Source organism: Moschus berezovskii, chromosome 19, assembly GCF_049115385.1.
Source record: "Moschus berezovskii isolate FMDL1 chromosome 19, NW_MosBer_1.0, whole genome shotgun sequence".
Lineage (NCBI taxonomy): Eukaryota > Metazoa > Chordata > Mammalia > Artiodactyla > Moschidae > Moschus > Moschus berezovskii.
The window spans coordinates 56,810,873-56,837,409 of NC_142478.1; the positions used below are offsets into that span (position 1 = coordinate 56,810,873).

Below are 26,537 nucleotides of genomic sequence, written 5' to 3' on the forward strand. Positions count from 1 at the left end.
GAAGCCCGTTTCCCCCTTGGAATAAAGTGACTTAGGATCTGCAGGAAAGAGCAAACTGTGATGTAAATAGAGTTCATTCATTCTGTGTATTGAGCGCCTCAGTTCAGTTCAGTTGCTCAGTCGTGTCCGACTCTTTGCGACCCCATGGAATGCAGCATGCCAGCCCTGTCCATCACCAATTCCCGGAGTTTACCCAAACTCATGTCCATTGAGTCGGTGATGCCATCCAACCATCTCATCCTCTGTGGTCCCCTTCTCCTCCCGCCTTCAATGTTTCCCAGCATCAGGGCCTTTTCAGATGAGTCCGTTCTTCGCATCAGGTGGCCAAAGTGAGCGCCTACTGGGTGCCATCACTGTTCTGGGCACTGAGGGTCCTGTGGTGATTCAAATGGACAAAATCCCCTGCCTTTGTCAAGCTTACATTCTAGTCTAGTAACAGGGACACACAAACAGCAAGGAGTGAGTTATAACAGTTTAGAAGGTGTAAGTGTATAGAAAAATAAAGCAGAAAAGAAAGACAAAGCAGAGAAGGGAGGCACAGGTAGTGTGCAACGGCTTTTTTTATTTTAGGGCTGAGATTTGTGGTATGTTTTGTCCAGTTCGTTCACTTACAGTTCACTATTCTCTGAAACAAGCTGGGGTACAGGATAATAAGCCCATTCAATAAGTTTACTGCGCACCTATTAAGCGTTGGCTGAGGGATTCCAAGAAAATAGTAACTTTCATGCAATCTTATATATTAGTGAAGAGAACAGGCAGTCAACGAACAAAATGAGTTCACATTTTTCTGACTTGGTCACTTTTGAGCTGAGACCTGAACCAGCAATGCAAAGAAGCAGGGACCTGCTTCCCTGGGGCAGAAGGGAATGGCAGATACAAAGACTCTGAAGCAACAATTTCTGCCTGTTGGAACATTAGGAGACCGATTTAGCTACAGAATAATAGAGGGGAGAGGTGAAGTGGGGCTAGAGTACTGAGGTAAGAACTGTTCCCTAGGGTATCAGCTCCAGGAGGGCAGGGACTGTCTCTGTCGGTTTCACAACTCTAGCATCTAGAGGGTTGCTTGGCACACTGCTTAGTAAATATCTGTTGAATGAATAAGTGTGGGAAAGACAAGAATGAGTGAAACTTACAATTATCCCAGAGTCAAGTCACAAGCATGCAGCATTCCAGGTCAGCTATGTGAAATTTAACTCTTGTCACCACTAGAGGGCACCCCTCCACTCAGCCACATTACAGGATAGACCTGAAGGCCCCCTCCCAAAAGTCTCTGGAATTCTTCCAGAGACCTTTCTCTGATTTTATGAAGACCAGGGAACTTGGAATTTGAAATCTCATCCCAATGGGCTTGTTTCTTTGCTGGCCTTTGTACTTGTCATTTCTTTCACTTACCATCTGTGTCTCAGCTCAAATATCACCTCCAAAGAGGGACCTTCCTTTTCTAAAGTAGGCCCCATTATGTCACCTCACCCTGTTTTATTTCCCTGATAGTTCTGATCACTACAGTATCTGAAATCAACTAACTAGTTTATTTATGTACTGACCTGTCTGTGCCCCGCCCCCAGGCCCTCAACAAATGAGTGTGCGTTCAGTTGCTCAGTTGTATCTGACTCTTTGTGACACCATGGATTATAGACTCCCCTGTCCATGAAATTTTCCAGGCAAGAATACTGGAGTGGGTTGCCATGCCCTCCTTCAGGGGATCTTCCCAACCGAGGGATCGAACCTGTGTCTCTTGTGTCTCCTGCATTGGCAGGTGGGTACTTGTTCCAAATCGGGAAAGAAGTACGTCAAGGCTGTATATTGTCACCCTCCTTATTTAACTTATATGCAGAGTAAATCATGAAAAATGTTGGACTGGATGAAGCACAAGCTGGAATCAAGACTGCCAGGAGAAATATCAATAACCTCAGATATGCAGATGACACCACACTTGTGGCAGAAAACTAAGAAAAACTAAAAAGCCTCTTGATGAAAGTGAAAGAGGAGAGTGAAAAAGTTGGCTTAAAACTCAACAGTCAGAAAACTAAGATCATGGCATCTGGTCCCATCACTTCATGGCAAATAGATGGGGAAACAATGAGAGATGAGAGATGAAACAATGAGAGATGGGGAAACAGTGGCTGACTTTATCTTTGGGGGCTCCAAAATCACTGCAGATGGTGATTGCAGCCATGAAATTAAAAGACGCCTACTCCTTGGACGAAAAGCTATGACCAACCTAGACAGCATATTAAAAAGCAGAGACATTACTTTGCCAACAAAGGTCCGTCTAGTCAAAGCTATGGTTTTTCCAGTAGTCATGTATGGATGTGGGAGTTGGACTATAAAGACAGCTGAGCACTGAAGAATCGATGCTTTTGAACTGTGGTGTCGGACGAGACTCTTGAGAATCCCTTGGACAGCAAGGAGATCCAACCAGTTCATCCTGAAGGAAACTGGTCCTGAACATTCATTAGAAGGACTGATGCTGAAGCTGAAACTCCAATATTTTGGCCACCTGATTCGAAGAACTGACTCATTTGAAGAGACCCTGATGCTGGGAAAGACTGAAGGCAGGAGAAGGGGAAGACAGAAGACGAGATGGTTGGGTGGCATCACCGACTCAATGGACATGACTTTGAGTAAGCTCCAGGAGTTGGTGATGGACAGGGAAGCCTGGGGTGCTGCAGTCCATGGGGTCGCGAAGAGTTGGACACGACTGAGCGACTGAACGGAATTGAACCATCTGGGAAGCTATCTGAGAGCAAAGTTCTTTTCTCTTTAAATTACTTCCTTATCACCCGTGGCCTCTCACAGGAACTGGCACAACAGAGATTCCCAAGAGGAACAGGTTTAATGAAAAAGATAATGAGATTGTCTTGGTTCTAAGAGCCCCCCCCCTCCCCCCGCTAAGTTTTACAGGCCTACTGGGGCCTGAGTGGGGCCAGCAGGTGTGGAAGAGAAGAACCCTGAAGCAGGGAGGGAAGATTTGCTGACTAAGAAGGAACCAAAGGACTTGTCAGTGGCAGGTCAGCCGGGGGCTTTGGGGTAGGGATGGGGCCAGGTCTCCCACTCTCCTAATTCTATGGAGTTTGAATCCCACCACCGCGTGCACAGAGCAAAAGAGAAGAAAAAAAAAATACTATCAAGACTTGGGTTGGTGGGTGGATGGGGTGGGCATCTGGGCAAACCCTGCTTCTTGTTTTAGAATCTTAGAGCCCTGAAGGGTCAGTGGTTAATAAATTTTCTCCCAGGTGGGCTGGTGATAAAGAACCCACCTGCCAATGCTGGAGACATAAGAGATGCGGATTCGATCCCTAGGTTAGGAAGATCCCCTGGAGAAGGAAATGGCGACCCACTCCAGTATTCTTGCCATGGACAGAGGAGCCAGCAGGCTACAGTCCATGGGGTCACAAAGAGTCAGACACAACTGAAGCGACTGAGCTCACAGCACATTAGAGCTAGTTGGGGCCATGAGACCACCCCATTCCAAACCCCTACTTAACAGCAACTGATGCCCCAGAGAGAAAGCACCTTACCAAAGTACACCAAAAAAGCCAGTGGAGAATCAGACTTGGAACCCGGGCTGTCCCTCCCAGCAGTGCCTCCAAGGACTATGTGTGGCTCCCTCTAGTGGCTAGGGTGTGTGTGTGTGTGCTCTCAGCCTTTTGGAGTTTTATCTGAAACAACCAAACAGAATTTTTCAATCAACTCTCTGTGTATGTAGGTATAGAGATCCAAGGGACTACTGCAACCTGCTTCACACTGTGGCCAATGGATACAGCCCAGGGCTGGCCAAAGATGGTATGAGCTGCCTTGGGAGGTAGCAAACTCCCACATGTCATGGGGTAAAAAATAAAATAGCACTTAAGTAGTACTTACCAATGACAGGGAACAGACTGGTTCCAAATAGGAAAAGGAGTACATCAAGGCTGTATATTGTCACCCTGTTTATTTAACTTATATGCAGAGTACATCATGAGAAATGTTGGGCTGGATGAAACACAAGCTGGAATCAAGATTTCCAGGAGAAATATCAATAAACTCAGATACGCAGATGACACCACCCTTATGGCAGAAAGTGAAGAAGAACTAGAGCCTCTTGATGAAAGTGAAAGAGGAGAGTGAAAAAGTTGGCTTAAAGCTCAACATTCAGAAAACTAAGATCATGGCATCCAGTCCCATCACTTCATGGCAAATAGATGGGGAAACAGTGGAAACAGTGGCTGACTATTTTTTGGGGCTTCAAAATCACTGCAGATGGTGATTGCAGCCATGAAATTAAAAGACACTTACTCTTTGGATGGAAAGTTATGACCAACCTAGACAGCATATTAAAAAGCAGAGACATTACTTTGTCAACAAAAGTCCATCTAGTCAAGGCTATGGTTTTTCCAGTAGTTATGTATGGATGTGAGAGTTGGACTATAAAGAAAAAGCTGAGCGCAGAAGAATCAATGCTTTTGAACTGTGGTGTTGGAGAAGACTCTTGAGAGTCCCTTGGACTGCAAGGAGATCCAACCAGTCCATCCTAAAGGAGATCAGTCCTGGGTGTTCATTGGAAGGACTGATGTTGAAGCTGAAACTCTAATACATTGGCCACCTGATGCGAATAACTGACTCATCTGAAAAGACCCTGATGCTGGGAAAGATTGAGAGCGGGAGGAGAAGGGGACGACAGAGGATGAGACGGTTGGATGGCATCCCCAACTCAATGGACATGAGTTTGGGTAAACTCCGGGAGTTGGTGATCGACAGGGAGGCCTGGCATACTGCAGTTCATGGGGTTGCAAAGAGTAGGACACGACTGAGCGACTGAACTGAACTGAACCGATGACAGATACCATTCTAAATTATGTATTAGTAAACAGTTTATATATTATTATAAATAAACATGTAATATAAAATATACTTAAATAACAGAGTAATTGATAATTTATTAAATATAATAAGTATCAACAACCTCAGACAAGCAGATACTGCTCTAATGGCAGAAAGTGAAGAGGAACCAAAGAGCCTGTTGATGAAGGTGAAAGAGGAGAGTGAAAACTCAGTATCAAAAAACTAAGATCATGGCATCTGGTGCCATCACTTCATGGCAAATAGAAGGGCAAAAAGTGGAAGCAGTGACAGAGTTTATTTTCTTGGGCCCCAAAATCACTGTGGATGGTAACTGCAACCAAGAAATTAAAAGATGCTTGCTCCTTGGAAGAAACACTATAATAAACCTAAACAATGTATTAGAAAGCAGAGATAGTACTTTGCCAGTAAAGGTCCATATAGTCAAAGCTATGGTTTTTCCAACAGTGAGAGTTGGACCATAAAGAAAGCTGAGCACAGAAGAACTGATGCTTTTGAATTCTGCTGGAGAAGACTCTTGAAAGTCCCTTGGACTGCAAGATCAAACCAGTCAATCCCAAAGGAAATCAACCCTGAATATCCATTGAAAGGACTGTTGCTGAAGCTGAGGCTTCAATACTTTGGCCACCTGATGTGAAGAGCCAACCCATTGGAAAAGACCCTGATGGTGGGAAAGATTAAAGGCAAAAGGAGAAGAGGGCAGCAGAGGATGAGATGGTTAAATAGCATCACCGACTCAACAGACATCAATTTGAGCAAACACCAGGAGATAGTGGGGGCTTCCCTGGTGGCTCAGACAGTAAAGAATCTGCCTGCAATGCCGGAGACCCAGGTTCAACTCCTGGGTTGGGAAGAGCCCCTGGAGAAGGGTATGGCAACCCACTCCAGTATTCTTGCCTGAAGAATTCCATGGACAGAGGAGCTTGGTGAGGACCCCATGCGTCCATGGGGTTGCAAAGAGTCATGACTGACTCACACGCATACAGGAGATACTGGAGGAGAAAGGAGCCTGGTGTGCTGCTGTTCGTGGGGTTACTAAGAGTCGGAGTCACAACTTACTGACTGAACAATAACAAATATCTATATTATCTTATTAAATGTTTTAAAAATATGTCTAATTATTTTATTATTATTTTAGTGTATTAAATAGATTAAATATTATATTAAACTAAAAAATCCCTTACATTTTCATATTAATATCACCACTTAAAATTATAGTCCATTTACAATATTGTGTTGGTTCCAGGTGTATATCATCACTTTGTAGATGAAAAAAAAAAAAAGCACAGAAAGCCAGTAAGTAGTAGTACAGGACACTAAACTGAGTCTGTAAGTCTCTAGGATCTGGGGTTTAAGGACCACCAAAGTGACCCCTGCTTCTGCATCAGAATCTCCAGAGGTATTCTTTTTAAATGCAAGTTACTAAAACCCACTCAAGCAGTTTCCTTTTAGCCAGTTTTTGGGGTAAAGCTTGAGAACCACCACACTAGGTAAGCTTCCGTTTTAAATACTTTTAGTCTTCTCCGGTGGTTAAGGTTGATTGTTCCCTTGGCCAGTTGGTTGCAGTGTGACCTTGGGCAAATTACTTAACCTCTCTGAGCAAACAATACTCTTAGCAAAAAGAAAGATTACAAATACCTATTCATGGACCCTGAGTCTGGACACCCAATCACCACCCCCAGGCACATTTTTAGGAGGGGTAAATCTGATTCCCAGCTGAAGAGGAAATCTCTTGCCCCTTCCTGCCCAATCAGGCGGTAAAGAATTCCCCACTTGCAGTTTGAAAAAAGAGCATTCTGTCAGAGCCCATCGTGGGTGCTTGCTTCTATTTCCTTCCCCTATCTCTGCCTTACCTCTGACTACTCTTGAGGTTTGAAAGCCCTAAATTAATAATAATAAAAGAGCCATCATTTCTTGAGCTCCTGCCTTTATAGACCAGCGTTTCTATACCTTTGGTGATGGGAAGTACCCTCCTTCTGGTTTTTTTCCCCTTTCTTTTCATTTTTTGGACGTCTCACTCAGCATGCGGGATCTGAGTTCTCCCACCAGGGATTGAACCCCCTGCATTGGAAGGTGAAGTTTTAACCACTGCACCACCAGGGAGGTTCCCTGTACGGTTATTTTTAACAGTTCAAAGGCTTTCCTCCTACGCATGTGACTCCCTCTAGGTGTCACACAGAATGTGTGAAATCCCTCTGCTGCCCATCCCTGGTGCCAGCTCCACAGGACATCAGGAAGGTGGCATTAGTGCGTGATCCAGGGGCTTTGAGAGTCAAAGAACTGGGTGACGGAAGGAAGCAGGGGACTGGATACAAAATTCAGATTTAGGATTTATGTTGATCTCAGAATGATTCTCGGCACCCGAAGCTCAGAGACCATGTGCAGGGGAGCCCCTACCCCACTTTCCTGCCCCTCAGGCCCTGAGCTATTAGGGCTCACTCTCCTCGCTGGTCAGCAGCCATCGCTGGGACTGTGTGTTTGTGCTCAGGCCTTTTATGGTTAGTGCTTTTTGTGTCCTGGCTAAGAAATCCTTGCCAGTCCCAAGCTCATATTCACCTATGTTTTAAAACTTTAAAACACAATAGTTTTAAAAAATCTTAGAGGGGACTTTCCTAATGGCACAGTGGATAAGAATTCACCTGCCAGTACAGGGACTGACACAGCTTCAATTCCTGGTCCGGGAAGATCCCACATGCCACAGAGTAGCTAAGCCTGTGCGCTACAACTACTGAGTCCCTGAGCCTTGAGGTCGTGCTCCCCAGCAAGCCACCATGATTGGAAGCCTGAGTAGAGCAACAAGGAGTAGCCCCCGCGCACCTCAACTGTAGACAGCCAGGGCAAAAGTAACAAAGACTCAGAGTAGCCTAAATAAATAAATAAAAATTATTAAAAAAAAAAAAAAGCCTTGGGACTTCCCTGGTGGTCCAGTGGTTAAGACTCTGCTCCCAATGCAGAGGGCCCGAGTTTGATCCCGGGTCAGAGAACTAGATCCCACATACCAAAGCAAGACCCGGTGCAGCCAAATAAATAAATATTAAAAAAAAAAAAAAGCCTTAGAGGAACTTCCTTGGTGGTTCAGTGGTTAACTCCATGCTCGCAATGCAGGGGGCCCAGGTTCAACCCATAGTCGGGGAACTAGAGCCTGCGTGCCAATACTGAAGATCCTGTGTGCTGCAGTTAGGTCAGTCACAACCAAATAAATATATTTTTTTAAAGTTTTAAAAGATAAGAAGCAAGTTCCCCATTGAAACACACAGACCATTCTGACAAAAATCAAACGATTATATGTGAGTGTCTGTTTCTGGATTCTCTATTCTATTCCATTGCTCTATTTTCTACTATACAACTATACACTCTCTTGATTGCTGCTGCTGCTGTTGCTAAGTCACTTCAGTTGTGTCCGACTCCATGTGACCCCATAGACGGAAGCCCACCAGGCTTCCCCGTCCCTGGGATTCTCCAGGCAAGAACACTGGAGTGGGTTGCCATTTCACTCTCTTGATTACTCTACCTTTAAAATAAGTGTTGAAGTTAGATAGGTTAAGTCTTTCAACTTTGTCCTACTTTTTCAAAATGGGTTTGGCTATATTAGGTGCTTTACATCTCTCTATATATTTTGGGGTAGAATGTTGGGATAAATTTTGGACTACAAACATGACTTGGAAGTCATCGCAATCTCTTAAAGGGGTGGGGTCTTCCTAGAAATCTAGCATCCTCCATTAGAAAAAGAGGAGTGGGAGTTCCCTGGCCGCCCAGTGGTTAGGACTCGGTGCTTTCACTGCCATGGTCCTGGGTTCATTCCCTGGCCTGGGAAATAAGATTCTGCAAGCTTCTCAGAGCCACCAAAAATAGGAGAACAGGACCAATGAGGTCACACTGTAGAGACAGAGCACCTGCATCCAGGACTGTTATGAGTTAAATTATGTCTCTCCCCGCCAAAAAAAGATGTTTAAGTTCCAATTCCCAGTACCTCAGAGCATTATCTTATTTAAAAACAGGGTCTTTATAGAGGCAACCAAGTTAAAATGATCAGTAAGCCCTGATCCAGTATGATGTGTGTTTATAAAAAGAGGAGATTTAGACACACAGAGTCTCAGAGAACAGATGATATGAAGAGACACAGGGTGAAGATGGCCACCTACAAGCCAGGGAGTGTTTGAGACTTCCAGAAGCTGGGAGAGAGGCTTGGGTCAGATCTTTCCGTGGAGACTTCAGAGGGATCATGGTCTTCCTGATACCTTGATTTCAGACTTTGGCCTCCCAAAATGTGAGACAATAAATTTCTGTGTTCTTGGCTGTCCAGTTTGTGACAGTTTGTTATAGCAGCCCTGTGTGTCTGTGTTAGTCACTCAGTCATGTCAAACTCTTTGCAAACCCATGGACTGTAGCCCACCAGGCTCCTCTGTCCATGGGATTCTCCAGGCAAGAACACTGGAGTGGGTTGCCATTCCTTTCTCTAGGGGATCTTCCTGACCTAGGGACTAAACCTGGGTCTCCCGCAATGGAGGCAGATTCTTTACCATCTGAGTCAGCATGGAAGCCCCTACACTAGGAAAGCTCATATATGTACCCTGGACTGAGTTGAGGAGGGATCTTGAGTCCTAATGGGTTTATCATGGGGCTGCAAGTGTGTTCAAGATGTCAGCAGAGGGACTTCCCTGCTGGTCCAGTGGCTAGGAATCCACGACCAGTGCAGGGCACCCAGGTTCAATCCCTGGTCAGGGAACTAGATTTCACGTGCTGCAACTAAGATCCAGCACAGTCAAATAAATTAAAAACAAAGACAAAAAGATGTCAGCAGAGATTAGAGAAAGTCACATGGGTTTAGGAGTCCCTTGATGTGAATCCAGGCTTTGTCAATTTATAACTGTACCCCTTTGGGGAAGCAACTCAATCTGAGCCCCACCTGGCAAATGGGGATAGTAATTAATGGGATTTGGCGGAAAGGGTTGCTATGAGTGTTCCACGAAAGAACATTTGACTGGCAATCGGCATAATGCTCAATAAACGGTGGTTACTATTTTTCATTTTGTGGGATGTCCTGTGCTCAAGGAAAGAGAATTGTGTCATTCCAAACCAGATAAATTGGCTAGATGGTGAGTATTCACGAAAGGTAGAAAACCAGTGAGAATCCAAGCAGGAAAAGCAGACACTAAAATAGGGGAATGTATGCATTTGCTTCCCAGGTAATGGAAGAACCATGGAAGCAGGCAAACGGGAGGGTGAAGAACCTACAGATTAGCAACAGCAGGAAGGTCAGTACCACCCCTGGAGTTGGATGGACAGAGGCAGGGGTGGTGTTTCTGGTACCCAGGAAGGACTGGAGTCCCCAGGTAGAAGCTGGACCCACAGTGGCACTGTCTGGTGGGAGGTAGAGCCACAGGAAATGCAGCTGCTCCTGGAACTATTTCCGGAGACAGAGAGAGGGAGAAAAACCCCGGCTTCTCCCTTCTTCCTGCCCACTAGGCTCCTATCACTGCCTTCCATTGGTCGATCTATAAAGGAAGTCAGCTCTTTTGGCAGCCTGCAGAGGTTGGCTTCCCAGTGATACAGAGCTAAGCAGAGGAAGGGCAAGGAATGGATCTGAGGGCAAACAAGCCCAGGCCCAACACTGGGGAGTTGGAGTTATATTTAATCTCTCTAAGTCTCAGATTCACTATCTAGAAAATGGGGATAATGATATGTATGATTACCTACTCACAACATTGCTGTCTGCATGCAACAAGGTATCAACAGTTTCCTGATGGTCCAGTGGCTAAAACTCCGAGCTCCCGATTCAGGGTCCCAGGTTCAATCCCTGGTCAGGGAACTAGGTCCTTCTTGCTGCAACTAAGAGTTTGCATGCTGGGACTTCCCTCGAGGTCCAGTGATTAAGATTTTACCTTCCAGTGCAGGGGGTGTGGGTTCAATTCCTGGTCGGGGAACTAAGATCTCACATGCCTTGGGGCCAAAAAAAAAAAAAAAATTAAAATAACGAAGAAGCAATATTGTAACAAATTCGATAAAGACAAAACAAATGGTCCACAACAAAAATCTTAAAAAAAAAAGTTCGCACATGCCACAGTGAAGATGGAAGATCCCACGTGCTGCAACTAAGACCTGGTACAAACAAACAAATATATATAAAAACCCAAGGTAACACAAACAGTTGAACCTAGAGCCCAGCACATAGTAGGGAGGAGCCTGTAAATGTAAATGAATTGTCTAGTTAAGTGTTTTCTGCTCAAAGGATGAAAGGAAGGAGAGGACAGAGGTCTGGGAAGAAACTCAAGGTACAAGAGCCGTGCTAGTGTTAGTGATATTTTTATCTTGCAGATTTGTCCATCTGTCATCTCTCCGTTCTAAGCTGGTGACTGTCAGTCTCCTTTTAGAAACCCTGAGTCAGGGCTCCCCCCACCGAGTTAAGGGTAGAGTCTCCACTCGCCTTCAAACGGACTTCAATCCACTCAATTTTTAGCTGGTGTCTGCCTCCTCCAACTGTTGCCAGACTTTCCTCGCCTCCCCCAGCCTGGGGGCTGAGCTGTTTCCAGGATCTCTCTTTGTATAATTAAAAAGAAAAATAGAACAGCCGATGTTGCCAAACACGTATTTAAAGTGACACCCTGGGTTCAGGGAGTGAAAAATAAAAACGTTTAAGGTTTAGATTAAAAGTCTCTATGCCCAGCTGTCTCCTGACCTTGGAATTTCTCCTCAGCCTGGCCGCCTTTAATCCCCTGCCCTGGCTTGTAAAAGCCTTTTAGACTGAGGGCATTTATTTCCCAGAGAACTATTCCAGCCTAATCACATAAAAATGCCCAGCATCCCAGGAACAGACCGTCAAGTGCAATGCGGTTCTGTGGTTCTCTCCAGAGGCCCTGGAGAAGGGGAAATCGGGGTGCTGATCATCTAGGAGTCACCCCTGGGTCCTTGCTTCCCCTTGCCCTTTTCCCACCACATATAATCCATCAGGAAACCCACATTTTCTTAAAATCACAGCTCTTGTGGCCAGGATCGCCTCTTCCATCTTAACCAGGCTATCATCATTGCCTGCCGAGAGGTCTGCAGTAAACTGCTCCCTGATGTCTCTGCTTTTAAAGTCATTCTGTAAGAGCAACTAGCAAAAAAAAATTTTTAAACAAATCTGAGAGCCTTCTCTGGTGGTCCAGTGGTTAAGATTTTGCCTTCCACTGCAGGGGCTGTGGGGTTCAATTCCTGGTTTGGGAACTAAGATCGCACATCTGTGCAGCAAAGAAAAAAAAAAAAAGAGCATTTGAGTGATGATGGAATGCTAGGCAATGTACATTTATCAAATATCTACTGTATACCAGCTGCCCCAAATCAGTGCCTGCATACACAGTAGTTCAATAAATGCCTGAATCAATGAATGCCCTCAAGGAGCCCGCAGTCTTCCTGCTAAAATGCCTATAAATAAATAACTCTAACATGGAAAGATAAGGCTATTATATGGGTGTGTTCAGTGTGCAAAGGGGCCCTTTATCACCTTGTACTTGTGGGTACCTTTACCAGTCTTATCTTCTCACCTGGGAACTAGCTTTTTGATGGTCAGGTGGACTCACCCATCACTCACTTGCCTGTCCATCTCCTGGGCACCCAGGAAGGACTTTGCCTGTACTATGTGTTCAGTCATTGACTCTTGTCTGATTACTGCTGATCCTCTACTGGCAGTTGTTCCTTTATTCAGCAAGAGGGCTCAGCTGGGTCCTAACTCTGGTGCTGCTGGCAGTGAGCTGGAGGCCCCTGACAGGTCACCCACCCTCCTATTTGGCCTGACTTTTCAAGTTATCAGTGAAGGATTTGGCCTCCTTGGTATAACTCCTTGCATGGACTTTTATATAAATCTATTCTTATAAAAATTGACGCAATGGGTAGAAATTGTTGAAGACTCAAATCCTCACCATAGTCACAAGGCTTTGCCTGATCTGCCACTTTCCATCCCTCCTTCCTCCCCACCCCCCACCCGTTTTTTAAAAATAGGGGTTAAATATATATAAACTTTACCATTTTAATCATTTTAAAGCATACAGTTCTGTGGCATTGAGAACATTCACACTTATGCCCCCCTCATTGACATCCTTCTATTCTTTTTAAATAATAATTTCAGATGTCACTATTGGGACTTCCCTGGTGGTTCAGTGGCTAAGACTCCAAGCTCCTAATGAAGGGGGCCTGGGTTTGATCCCTGGTCAGCGGACTAGATCCTCCATGCTGCAAATAAAGATCCCATATGCTACAAATAAGATCTGGCACAGCCAAATAAAATTTTATTAAAAATAAGTCACTATTTACTCATTATTTTTTAATTGGGATCTTACATTTAATGACTGGTTCATTTAGAACATTTATAATGTACAAAGATAGCTTTTATAATGTACCATTTTGGTAAGAAATAGTTAATATGGGATTTGCCTGGTGGTGCAGTGGTTAAGACTCTCTATGCAGAGGGCCTGGGTTCAATCCCTCATCAGGGAACTAGATCCCAGCTGCTGCAAATAAGAATCAGCACAGACAAATAAATACTTTTTTAAAAAACTGTGTAGTCTACTACAACTGGAACAATACAAAGATTGGCATGGCGCCTACACAAGGATGACATGACATGCATATCTGTGAAGTGTACCATTAAAAAAGGAGAGAAAGAAAAAAAACAATGCCAGCAAAAAGAACCCTAACATTACCAGCATTTCTCTTTGAAATTCTCATTCGCCCATCCCAGTCTCCTCCTCCTCCTTCTTCCCCGGAAGTAACTACTTTTCTGTTTGGCCTTTATCCTTTATGTGTTCTATTGCTTTTCTATATACATTGTTTACTTTGGCCCATTTCTGAAATTTATACAAAGTTCAGAACTACTTCTGCAACTTGTCATGTGATTCAATATTTTCTGGTCAGAGTCATCTTGCAGACACAAGGAGCGCTCTAGGCCATTTTTTTTTCCACTGCTGTGTAGGTTCCACCTTATAAGGTGCAGGCCATAGGCTTCTTCAGAGCCCTTAACCTCCCATTTTGGGTAATTTCCTTTTGCCCCTTTTTTCATCCTAACCATTGATCACCACATTGACTGATTTCGTGTGGGCTCTGGCCAAACAGCCTCTATCTGGGGCCTTCCTGCGTGATACTGAGGGCCTCCTAGGTGCTCACACATGGGTAATCCTGAAGAAGGAGGGTGTTTACACCCCAGTGGGGCAAACCTTTGATCAGGAGCTACAAGATAATTCCTCTCCCCAGAACTGTCCTGAGTTGCCATGGTAACTATGGCCTCTCCTCGGTACACTCGTTTGACTCTTTCCCTGCCTCACTCCCATTTTTCTGCACTCTTTCTCCTCGGGAATGCACTCCCCAACAAAGTAGTCCTGCAGACCTTTGATTCAGACTCTGTTTATTGAGGAACCCAAAAAAGACATACCTGCAATGTGTCCACTCCCCTGTCGATGAACATGAGTTGTTCCCAAGTTTTCCGAGACTGCATACAATGCAGCTGAGGTTACCATCCTTGGTCATACTTCCCGGAGCACTTGTGTCTGTTTCTCTAGAATGTTCCTTGCACGGAACTGCAGGATCATAGGCTACCTACTACTTCAGTTTGTCAGGTATTGCCCAGTTAGTTCTTTTTTCCCCCAAAGATTTGTATTTATTTGGCTGTGCTGGGTCTTAGTTGAGGCATGTGAGATCTTAGTTTCCTCACCAGGGATCAAACCCAGGCCCCATGCAATGGGAGCTCAGAGTCTTAGCCACTGGACCACCAGGAAAGCCCCTCAATTAGTTCTTGAAGTACCTACTTATTTTTCCAGTTTATTTCATCCCTAACCTCCATCCTCAGCTCACTACATTTGGGTCATACAGGCCTTTTTTCAGTTCTTTTACCATATGTACGCCCCCATCACGAGGACTCCGCATCTGTTATTTTTCTCTGCTGAGAACACTTCCCCCACACTCAGCCTAACTCTTGCCTCAGAGCTCAGTTCTGTGCCTCACTTCCTTGGACCAGCTCCCTAACTTCCTTCTCAACCCCAAGCCAGGTCAACCCTCTCCTCCCCCCACCCATATTATACATCTCAAGCCTCATATACTTTTCTGCTGTGACCCACTTATCAGTTGTGATGTTCCCTCTGTCTGCGCAACTCTCGGTACAATCTCCCTTTTGCTAAGTTTCACTAGTCTGAAAGTCATGACCACCATGTTTATTTCAGCTCACTACTCTAGCTCCAGCACCCAACACCATACCTGGCACACATTAGGCAATTGATATTACTATTTTTCTTTTCTTTTTCTTTCTTGAATATTTATGTACTTATTTGGCTGCGCTGGGTCTTAGTTGCAGCACTAAGGTCTTTAGCTGTGACATGTGGGATCTAGTTCCCTGAGCAGGGATCGAACCTGAGCTCCCTGCATTGGGAGCGCTGAGTCTTAGCCACGGGACCACGAGGTAAGTTCCGATTATTATTCTAATAGACATTCTTTGTTCTCACTCATGTTGGAGCTCAGTGTGTAAATTTTTCAGCATGTTTTAACATTATTTGCCATCTACTGGGGTCCAATATCATGGCACACTAAGCAAAATCCCATTCCTTGAGCAACTAAAGTTTAATAAACATTAACTGAGCTTTCTAGACCCTTACCTATTTTAAGTGCTTCGGAGCTAAGTATTTAGAACTATTTAATTGGCTCAGAAGTCATTTCTAGTCTGGATGTTACTATAACGAGTAATGATGACTTTTTTTTTGCTGTGCTGGGTCTCTGATGCTGTGCATGCGTTTTCTCTAGTTGTGGAGGGTAGGGGCTACTCTTGGCTGTGATACTTGGGCTTCTCATTGTTGTGGTTTCTCTTACTGCTGAGCATGGGCTCTCGGGTGCACTTAGGCTCAGTAGCTGTGGCTCTCGGGCTTAGTTGCCCGGATGCATGTGGAATCTCCCCCAGGGATCAAACCCATGTTCCCCGCATTGCCAGGCAACTTCTTAACCACTATCCCACTAGGTAAGTCCCCGATGACCATTGTTTATCCAGCACTTACTATGTAGCAGGCACTGAGTGCTTTGCATTTACCATCTTATCCTATCCCCACAGCATACAAGGGAGGTAGTAGTATTACCTTTGTTTTACAGATGAGGAAACTGAGCCTTAAGAAGGTGAACGCACTTGTTTCAGGTCATACATTTAGTAAATGGTGTAGACAGGATTTCTCAGCCAGAGCACCTAACTTCCTACTTTGATGTTGAAACTTCCCCTGTTTCAATTACACTGCTTTCAATTAGATTCCAGAGACTGAGTTCTTAATCACAATGGTAATTAGTGATTGGTCCACTATAGGGCATTTATTGACCACTAATCACTTTATATCCCTCTATTCATTTATTCAACAAATACTGAGAACTTACAACAGGCCAAGCTCTATTTGCAGGGCTGGGAGTACAGAGGCAAATGAAAGGAGAAAAAAACTAAACAAAATAAAGAAGTAAACTATGCGATAGAAGTGATCAGCGCTACAGAGCATACGGAAGCAGAATAATGAAATACGGGGTGTTATGATGGTGTTTCCATGATCTCATCTCATTCCCCCAACGATCTATTATTTTTCCCATTGTACAAGTCATAATGAGATTCAGAGAGGTGAAGTCACTTTCCCCAAAGGCACACAGCTCATAGGTTAAGTCAGAATTCTCGAAAAACATAGGAACCCATCCTGTACTTTTTACTGTGCACCTACCAAGTGTGTAGGGCTGGATACAAAAGGAGCATCAAACTTTCTTCTTCCTCTTCTTCTTTTGCTGCATGGGGGGTGTTTTCCTGGCGGCACGTGAAATCGTTTAGTGGCAGCGTGTGAATCTTGAACCCAGGCCCCCTGCATTGGGAGCAAGGAGTCTTAGCTACTGGATCATCACGGAGGTCCCAGGAGCATCAAACCTTCTTCCAAGAGTTTAAGGTCTGGCAGGTCGGTAAGTTGGGCCAGGTGAGTGGGGGACTCACAAAGCAGTACTCAAGTGTCTATGCCTTGCCCAGGGCAGACGCAATTGCTTATGGGAGCCGCTGATGCTGAGACTGAAGTCAAGGCTCAGGCTGACAAATTGATTTTAGAAATCAGGAGCAGAGGACCAAGGCTGCCTAGCTCTTTGGGGGGCTGTTGGTGACCCAGAGACCCATCAGCCCTGCCCCCACAGCTGGCTCTGTGCCCTGCCCCCTTTTGCCCCAGGTCTCCAGCCTCCAGGCCATCAGGAGATCTAGAAAGTGGCTAGTGACAGAGTGCTACCACACCCTCCCCAAGCCACACTCACATGCAAATAGGCCTCCTCTCCCAGCATTATTAGCTTGAGGGGCTTCCCAGATAGACGGTGAGGGTCTGGGGTCTGGCGCGGGATACCTGTTTGCCGGCCTCAGCTGCGGGTGTTGTTGATAGCTGGTCCCCAACCTCTAGGTGGCCCTGTGACTCAGTTTCTGCCCAGCAGATCTCATGAACACTGAGCCTGGGAGGCAGTCTGGAATACAGAAGAGAGTGTGGGCTTTGGAGCTAGAAAAGTGTACACAGCACTGTCTCCCCCAGGCCACAACCTTGTTTGTTACACTTCAAGAGGGTCTCTTAGAGCCCTCCATCTTCTTCAAAGAGGTACCCTAAGATTTAGTTGCTCAAGCTGAAAATAGACATATTGTGGAGTGTGCCGAATTCATTCATTCAACAAACATTTGGTGGGTGTATTTTATGAGCCAAGCCATAAAGGCTGAGGATAAGCAGTGAGTAAGACCAAAGTCAGTCTCAGTGACTTTCTTTTTTGGGGGGTGGGAGTGGGTTATTACATTTACTACAATTTATTAAACTGCTAAATTAGATAAAAAACTGGTGACTGTACAACAGGGTCATAAACCTGTAACCTTCGGGTTCCGCTGCTGCTGCGAAGTTGCTCCACTAGACAGACATTATTTGCATTTCTTTATTTTTTTTTATTGGAGTATAGTTAGTTTCTGCTACGCAGCAAAGTGAATCAGTTATATATATACACATATGCATGGGTGCTCAGTCGCTTTAGACTATAGGCTATAGACTGTAGCCCACCAGATTCCTCTGTCCATGGGATTCTCCAGGCAAGAATACTGGAATGGGTTGCATCTTCTTCTCCAGGGGATCTTCCCAACCCAGGGATTGAACCCATGTCTGTTGCATTGGTAGGCTGACTCTTTACCATTGAGGCACCAGGGAAGCCCATACATATACATATATCCACTCTCTTTTGGATTTCCTTCCCATTTAGGTCACCACAGAGCACTGAGTAGAGTTCCCTGTGCTGTTACAGAAGGTTCTCAATAAAGAAGAGACTTCTGAAAGAAGAGACTTCTTTCAGTGAGACAGACAGCAGACCATTAATCCATGAGCAGTATATTACAATCGTGAGAAGTGTTCTGGATGAGAAAGGGTTTGTGTTAAGGTAAACTGTGCCAACTCATCTGCTCTCAGTTTGAAACTGGAGAGATTTCTCTCTTCAGGATGAGGCTAAGAGCCAATGGTCCATCTTATTTCAGACTATCCTAACGTCACTGGCATGAAAGACCTGCTTTCAGCCGTGAATAGGACTTCCCTGGTGTTGCTAGTGGTAAGGAATGTGCTGGCCAATGCAGAAGACTTAAGAGAAAAGGGTTCAAAATCCCTGGGTGGGGAAGATCCCCTGAAGTAGGAAATGGCAACCCACTCCAATACTCTCTCGAAAATTCCATGGACAGAGGAGCCTGGCAGGGCCACAATCCATGGAGTTGCAAACAAGTTGGACAAGACTGAGCACAGCACAGGAGCAATGAATAGGTGTTGCTGGGTGAGGAGTGTTTCCTATAAAGTCCACTCTGTGGATGAATCTAGGAGGCGCTCAGTGAAGAACTGGTGAATTACTGAATGCCATTTCAAGAGAGTTAAAAAGCCACTGATTCCATCTGTGAAGAGTGGTACACTATGGATCACTAGGAAAAGAGAAGATCTTAGCATTTTCATTCCTAGCCTTTTGGAAGAGGAGGAATTTGGGGCCTTGGAGAGGCATGTTAAGGGATGCTGGACTTCCATTAAACACTATTTTAGAGTGGGTGCTGGCACTGTGCTACCTTTAAGATACATCAATGAATGAGGGAAGAGAAGCCATCTAGTCTGATTCCAGAAGAATAAATAAGAACTATTATATTACAAATAAGAGGAGGAGTGCTGCCAGGAGAGAGTGCTCTGAGCAGAGGGACGGCATAGCAAAGGTCTGGAGGAGAGAAAGCAGGTTTATTCAAATTAGTTTGAATTATTCAAAGTAGTTTGGTGTGTTCAGACTTTGAAGGAGACCTACTGGGGAGAGAAAGAATGTTGGAGAGAAAACCAGGGCTGATGCCTTCATCTCAGAACGCCTTCCTCTTGGGGGAAAACTAAATTTCTTCTTTTTTAAAAAAATCTTTATTTGGCTTCATTGGGTCTTAGTTGCGGCACACAGGATCTTCACTGGGGCCTGTGGAATTCTTTCAGTTGTAGCATGCAAGGTCTAGTTCCCTGACAGGGGTGGAATGCTGGCTCCCTACATTGGGAGCAGAGAGTCTTAGCCACCGGACCACTAGGAAAGTCTCCAAACTATATTTCTTGATTCCACAACTAGTTAGGGTTATGAAGTCCAAGTGGTTGCCTTCATTTTAATGAAGACACACCATTTACTGACCACTCTGTTCCAGAACACAGGCTCATTCAATAATCATATGAACTCTTCAACGTTTGGTATCATCATTCCCCCCAACCCCCACTTTACAGATGGGATAACTAAGGCTCAGTTTGGGTCTTTGGTCTAAGTCATGTAGCTCATGACATTTGGGAATTTAGAATGTTCCTTTATGTAAATGCTTCCATTCTAGAAGGTTGTTTTTTTTTTTTTCTACATGAAGTAACGCATGTAAAAGTTTTTTTTGGTAATAGAGCCATGTAAACATGAAGCATTATTATTAGTTTTGCTGGATTTCTGGCTCCATCCAGTTCAGCCTGCAGCATTCAAGGAGCCCAGGAAGGGGCAGTAAATGAAAACCAAAAGGCCCAATGGTCTCTCTTAAAATTTCCCCTCATCTATTCTGGTTCCTTCTCTGGGGCACCTCCAGTTATTATCATCAGCCAAACAGAGTTTGTTTATCATAAGTTACAAGACGTGGGAGGTTAAAAAAAAAAAAATCAGCAGCATCAACAACTACAAAAAACCACGCAGCAGCTTGAACACAAAAAGAGTTTGAATTTTGAACAAAGGGCAGGGTGAGACCCTAAGTAAATGCTGACACATCCTCTCTCCAGCTGTGAACTGGGGGTCTGAGAGCTGCTGCAAAGGTCATCTGTCTCTACATCTTTGGGCAGGAAATGCAATTCAATCCTCTCAATGACTGATTGCTCTGTAAGATTAATGGAATCTCTCCAACTCTGGTCTCTGTTCTGACAGCACAAAAAGTGAATCAAACTCCTCTCTCTTCCCCTCTCCTCTTACTAAGCAAGGTCAGCTGATTCCACACTTTAAAAGTTCAAAACTTTCCTCCAGGAAATTTGTCCCCGGGTGTTCCTCTGCAGGATGAAACTCTTTCTTCTGGGGTGAGAACCAGAGGTGGAGCTTGAAGGTCTGGGGACCTTTCTAAACTTTTCATCTGTCCTTGCTTCAGTTTTCAAAATAAAATGAATATAAAGGGCATGACTGTCCCTGAAAGGGTTAACTGCCAGCCCGGCGGTCCAGCCCTCAGCGATTGGCAGCCAATGACAATTTAGCATGATGAAGTAATGCCAGAATTTTTATTTCCATTGGTTAACATGCTTGTCCATAAATCCAAAGATGCAAGTTTTGAAAGTATCTTTGAACTTTTATGACTCTCTTTCTGGAGTTAACCCCTTGATTAACTCACCTGTTATTTCCAAGTTTCCTTCCAATCTTCAGGAAGGAAGAGATATTATAATATGTAGAACTCTAGACACAAACCTGTCTTCCTCAAAGGATCAAAAAGCCTGACACTCAGGCCATGTGTAATTTGGCCATGATTTTTCTTACTCAGATATTGCAATCCACAAGGACTGAGGAGCCAAACAAAAACCCAAACACACACAAGTCTCTGGGAACTATAATCACTTTAACTGTAATAGTGTGGTCTGTTGTCCCAGAGTACTTATTAAATTGCAAAAGTGACCCAAAATATGACAAAACTCTAAGGTTTGGCAAACGGAGATGCTAGATACACAAGTTCTTCCTGTATTTATTTATATTTATTTTCTATGCCTTTATGTTTGAAATATCTGATAAATTTAACAGGGCACAATGGTTGTTAAAAATGCAAATAATTAAGTGTAGACTCTATATAACCCCCTCAAATCTTTGTCCTTTCCTCAGAAGTGATCAATGAATGGTTTGTTGTTCTAGTCAAGCCTTTTTGTTTCTCTCTTTCTTTTGCATGTCTATACATTATAGTTTATTTTAACATAAATGGGATCATTACAGGTTATTCTGTGACTTATTATGTTTCTTAACCAATCTTGAATTTTTCTGTATCATATGATTCAGATTTATCTCACCCTTAAATAATATTTTAGAATGAGGCAGTTCTACAGATAGTATATGGAAAGAACTCCAAGATTATATTAAATGAAAAAGGAAGGGGAAGGACAGTGTGTATATTTGTGTGACACAATAATAAAAGAAAATATATGTAGAGGTTTTGTAACAGCATAAACCATTTCTGGGAGGATACCCAAGAGACTTACTAAGTTTTCTGGGGATGGGAGTGTGGAGAGGAGAAACTAGGAATGGGAGAGAAAGAAAGCAATTTTAAAACAATTTTTAAAGAGTGGAACATTTCATAAATACAGTAGAATTTATCAGGTGTCCTCCACCTAGATTAAGAAACAGAAAATCACTAGTACCTTTCACTGTTCACATTCCCTAGCCCAGAGTGACTTTCTTCCTGCATTTTCTGTTAATCACTCCTTTGCTTTTATTTATGCTTTACCACTTATGTATGTATAACTAAATAATATTTATTTGGTTTAGATTTGCCTGACTTTGAAACTCATAGGCTCAAAAATCACAAATAAAATGAAATTCAATTTTGAGTAGGTAATACATACAATTTTATACTATGCATAGTATAAAATTCAAAAGATAACACAACATATAAAATGAAATCTATAAGGTTCAAAACCAGGCAACACTAATGCTTGTATATGGTAAAGATTTCACACTGTACCAAAGAAAAAGTATTTTTGTCTTTTCCAGTTCTTTTCCCCATTTAAAAGTTGTATTTCTTTCCAAAGAAAATTTTGTGCATATAAAAAAATGTAGATATAGATATATTCTCTTTGGTTTACATAAGTGGTTATCACAGTTTGGTATTATTCTGCACCTTGTTTTGTTTTAATGTAAGGATATCAAGAAATAATTTTACATCAGTATCTATAGAGTTTGTTATTGTTTGGTTGCTAAATCGTGTCCAGCTCTTTTTGGGACCCCATGGACTGTAGCCTGCCAGGCTCCTCTGTCCATGAGATTTCCCAGGCAAAAATACTGAAGTTGGTTGTCATTTTCTTCTCCAGGGGATCTTCCCGACCCAGGGATTGAACCCAGATCTCTTGGATTCTTTATCACTGAGCCAGAGAAGCCTTATATACATATATATATATATGTATGCATATATATATATATGTATGTGTATATATATATGTATGCATATATATACACACACATATATATAGCTACTTGTTCTTTTTAATGATTTGATAGCATTTCCTTGGGCAAACAAACTGTACAAGAATTATTTAGTCAGTTCCCCAACTTTCAGATAATTTTTAATCTTTTCCTATTACAAATAGGGCTACAATACATTGTATCTTTGGGTTTGAGTCTGACTGTCAGATATATATCAGGAAGTAGTCATCCATTTCTAAGGCTTCCTGCTCTGTCACCAATCATCTGTACCTGAGAAGTTTATTTGTCAGATCTGGGCAGGTGGGACAATTTTATATCTTGCTGGCATCCCCAGGTGCCTATGGTGCCATGCTCTTAGCAGGCACACAGAATGGGTGGTTTAAGTGGTAACACTCCATTCATGTTACACAGATGGCTCCTTCTAGAAAATCTTTGTAGATATCCCTGACCTCTTCTCCCCAAGGCAAATTCTGGATTGTACTTTAAGGTTGCACTGTCCAGTAAGAGAGACACTATATATAGTTATTTAAATTTAATTAAAATTAAAGAAAATTCAGCATTTAGTTCCTTAATCCCACTATTCACATTTCATTCTGAAATTTGGGGAACTGATTAAATAATTCTTGGACAATGTTCAACAGCCACATGTGGCTAGAGGCTCCTCTGTTAGCACAGACATAGAACATTTCCATCTTCGTGTTCTATGGGACCGCCCTGCAGGAAAGACTAGACGGAAGCCTCTGGGCTCTGGAGTCCTACCAGCCCAGGATTCAAAACCTGTCTTTGCTATTTCACAGCCCTAAATTGTGGGCAAGTGACTTGATCTCTCTTTGAGCCTCAGCTGTAAAAGTGGGCAATTATAGACATTCTGTCAGAGAACTTTGATGAGGATTCCAAGAGATAGCAAAATGTGAGAGCCTTGGCTCAAAGACAGAGTAAGCTCTCAAAAATCAGTAGCTATTATAATGATACATGAATATGACAGCTTCAGTTTCTAACAGTGTGAAAAATCCTAGATTCTGGGGGTTCCATCCAGTTTCAGTCCTTCCTGACTTGTTTGGGAAGCTGGCAGCCCACCCCTTGCCCAGTCTGGAGGAAGAGGCTACAATCGGAGGTGATTTTTCCATCCTCGAAGTCTTTAGAGCACAGAGCTGCTCAATCAACCTTTGATGAATGAAGAAATGATGAATGGGGCCAACACAGCCAGGATCTGACTGGGCCTTTTGTAAGAATGAGCAAGAAGGTCCAAAAGTCATGATTATTTTGTTTCAAATACAACTGGCCTGGTCTTTTTTTTTTCCTGCAAGATAAAAACAAAACAAACCCTCTCCTGGGGAATCACCTTAAGCTTCCCTTCCCTCTCTCACCTACAGTCCACTCCTCCGGGACAATTAGCCAGGGAAGGAGCTCAAGGGTCTTGGCCCTTCCCCCTTTGGCCCAACATAACCTCCTCCCCCCACTTTGAGCAAATGCCTGGAATTCTTTCAACAGGAGGACAAAGCCTTTCATCTGCCAATTACTGATAAAGGGAAAATGCAAATATTGCTAAGGAAGGTGATCCATCAAGGGCCCAACATTTATGGAGTGACCACTTAGGACCAGGCAGCAGGGTAGGCACTCTGGGGGCATCAAAGGGGAACAAACCCCCGGTTGGCCCATTCTTTTCTCTGGTCTGTGGTTTCCTGGTGGTTTGTAAAGGGACAGGATTAAATTAGGTGACTACTCAACCCCGTCCCACTCCGACAGGCCAGGAGCGCCCCATCCGGGTGATATATGGACTTAACTGTTTTTACACTAAGGTGTCTGCCATCGGGTCTTCTCTTGACACCAGCTTTTGGGGATACCATGAGACCGACCACATGGGGAGACAGAAAGGTCTTCAGGAGGAAAGGAGAATTAAGACCAAGTGTTTTGCTTCACACTTTTGCTTTACTGCACTTAACTCATGACCTTCCAGCCCACTGCATGGTCAGGGAAGATCCCCATGGAGATGGAAATGGCAAACCCACTCCAGTATTCTTGCCTGGAAAATCCCCATGGACGGAGGAGCCTGGTGGGCTACAGTCCACGGGGTCGCAAAGAGTTGGACATGACTGAGTGACTTCACTTCACTCCTTCATCTCATTATGTAGGAGCAGTTAAGAGGCTCAGTATCCAGAAGTGGATGTGATGGGAGAGGCAGGCTCCAGTTTGAGCCCCAGCAATCCCACTTATAAACTGTGTGGTCTTGGGGGATTGGCTTTCCCTTTCTGAATCGCACTTTCCTTATTTGCAAAACTCTTTACCTTAAAGGGTTCTTGAGTGAAAGAAGCAAACAAAATAGTCCCTGGTTCTTGACACAGGCTAAAGGCAAAAACCTTCCTACCCTCATTAAGACAAGGTGGGCGATTTCAGTTTCGAAAAAATTTTGATGTTTGCCAGTTAAGTAGACTTGGATTAAAACAAACTTCAGTGAGTAGTCTTTGGAGGGTGGTGGAAAAAGATACAGAAAGACAGGCGAGGAAACTTCAAGGTGAGTGAGGGGGAGCTGTCTCATAGGGTGACCAACACTGAGCTGATGGTTCACATCTGATCGCTGATGGAGAAGCCACTTCCTCTCCTCTTATCTGTCTGATCACTGTGTTGACATGAGGAGGATATGAGGGTAGAGCAATCAACCAGATTCAAAACTTCTCTGAGCCTCAGTTTCCCACCTGCAAAATGATCTGCTCCAACTATCCCACAGGGTTCAGGAAAGAAGTAAAAATAAAAAAGTATGGGAACTTTTTCTTTTTGCAAAGCCACCTATGAGCAGGTATAAGGCTTCTTTCTTGTAGCCCTGGTGCCTTCTTATCTCATCACGATCTTTACCTTCAAGATCGGGCCTAGCTGGGCTGCAAGAATGTTCGGGGCCAGTTTTTTCTCACAATCAAAGTCGACCCGACTGTTGTCCCTGATGAACTTACAGGACAACACCTTTACCATTCTAGTTTTGGGAGGTGGGCACAGTGAACTAGGTATGTCGACAGGTAAGTATACCCAGATCTAATGACACTCCATATATATATATATATATATACAGAGGGGGCCATACCTCCGCCAAGAAGCACTGTAGGATTAATCAAGGTGCACCCAAAGTTCCCCGGGCCCCATCCCTGTGCCTTGCACCTTTCCACGGACATTTCTCCTGTAACCCGCCAATAAGGGCTTACCCTTCGCACGTTTGCCAGCTGCGTTAGGAGGCGCCAGATCCGATTCTCTCGGTAGTTCACTCCTGAGCATCTATTTCCTCTTCTTGGAGAGCGCAGGGACCTTTAAAAAATGTCCAGCTTCTCTTCTAGGGCTTCTCGCCTAGTAAAGAACTCCACAGACGCGGGCAGAATGAATGAATGAAAGGCAACGTCTTCCGGTCAGCTCGGGTCTGAAAAGGCTTTGGTCTGGCTGTATTTCCTGTACCTGTGTGTATGTGGATCCTTTGAGTCCAGTAGTTTAAAAGTTATGTAGTCCGTACAGGTATGGAGCTGCGCTAGTTTCTTCCTAAGCCCCCAAATGCTTCCTCCGTGTGGCCGATCCGCTTACGGCTCTAGAGAGGATTTCTCCCCCCCCCCCACCGCCCCCCCAAAAAAAGACGTAGCAGAAAAGAAAAAAAAATTATATATACACACAATGCTTTGAATTTGGATCAGCCACGTAGGTAACGAGGTGGGGTAAATGAAGGGAGAGGAAGAGGACTCGCCCGTGGGGGCCGTGGGCGATGGGGGCAGGGATTAAGGTGGGAGGTCGTTTTCGGGGGTGCCAGGCCCCGGGGGCTTTCACTCCAGCAGGCTCGGCTTGCATTTCCGCGCCTCCCGCTGAGGCCAGCCGTGCAAATCTGCACCTCCCTCCCCACCCCCTCCCTCCTTCCCTTCCTCCCTGCCCCGCCATCTCCGGGATGCGCCCGCCGCCTGCAACTCAGCCCTTCCAAAAGTCAGCTCTGCACACAACTCCCGGGCGGCGGCGGCGCCTGCGTGCAGAGGCGCACTCGTGACCCAACAACAAAACAGCGATGCCAGGGCGCTAACGGC

The 26,537-nt window shown here is 44.3% G+C and overlaps 1 long non-coding RNA gene across 2 annotated transcripts; it reads right to left on the reverse strand.

Annotated features, from left to right (window-relative positions):
* Positions 1-380: 380 nt before the first annotated feature.
* Positions 381-25,824, reverse strand: LOC148774878 (uncharacterized). 2 transcript variants are annotated; one of them, XR_016035342.1, is made up of 4 exons: positions 25,686-25,824; positions 17,193-17,307; positions 16,542-16,676; positions 381-10,782 (listed from the first exon to the last, which is right to left on the reverse strand). It is a non-coding gene; the product is annotated as an uncharacterized LOC148774878 (long non-coding RNA). The 2 variants fall into 2 exon arrangements; XR_016035343.1 differs by lacking the exon at positions 381-10,782 and adding an exon at positions 11,058-11,379.
* Between the last annotated feature and the right edge of the window lie 713 nt (positions 25,825-26,537).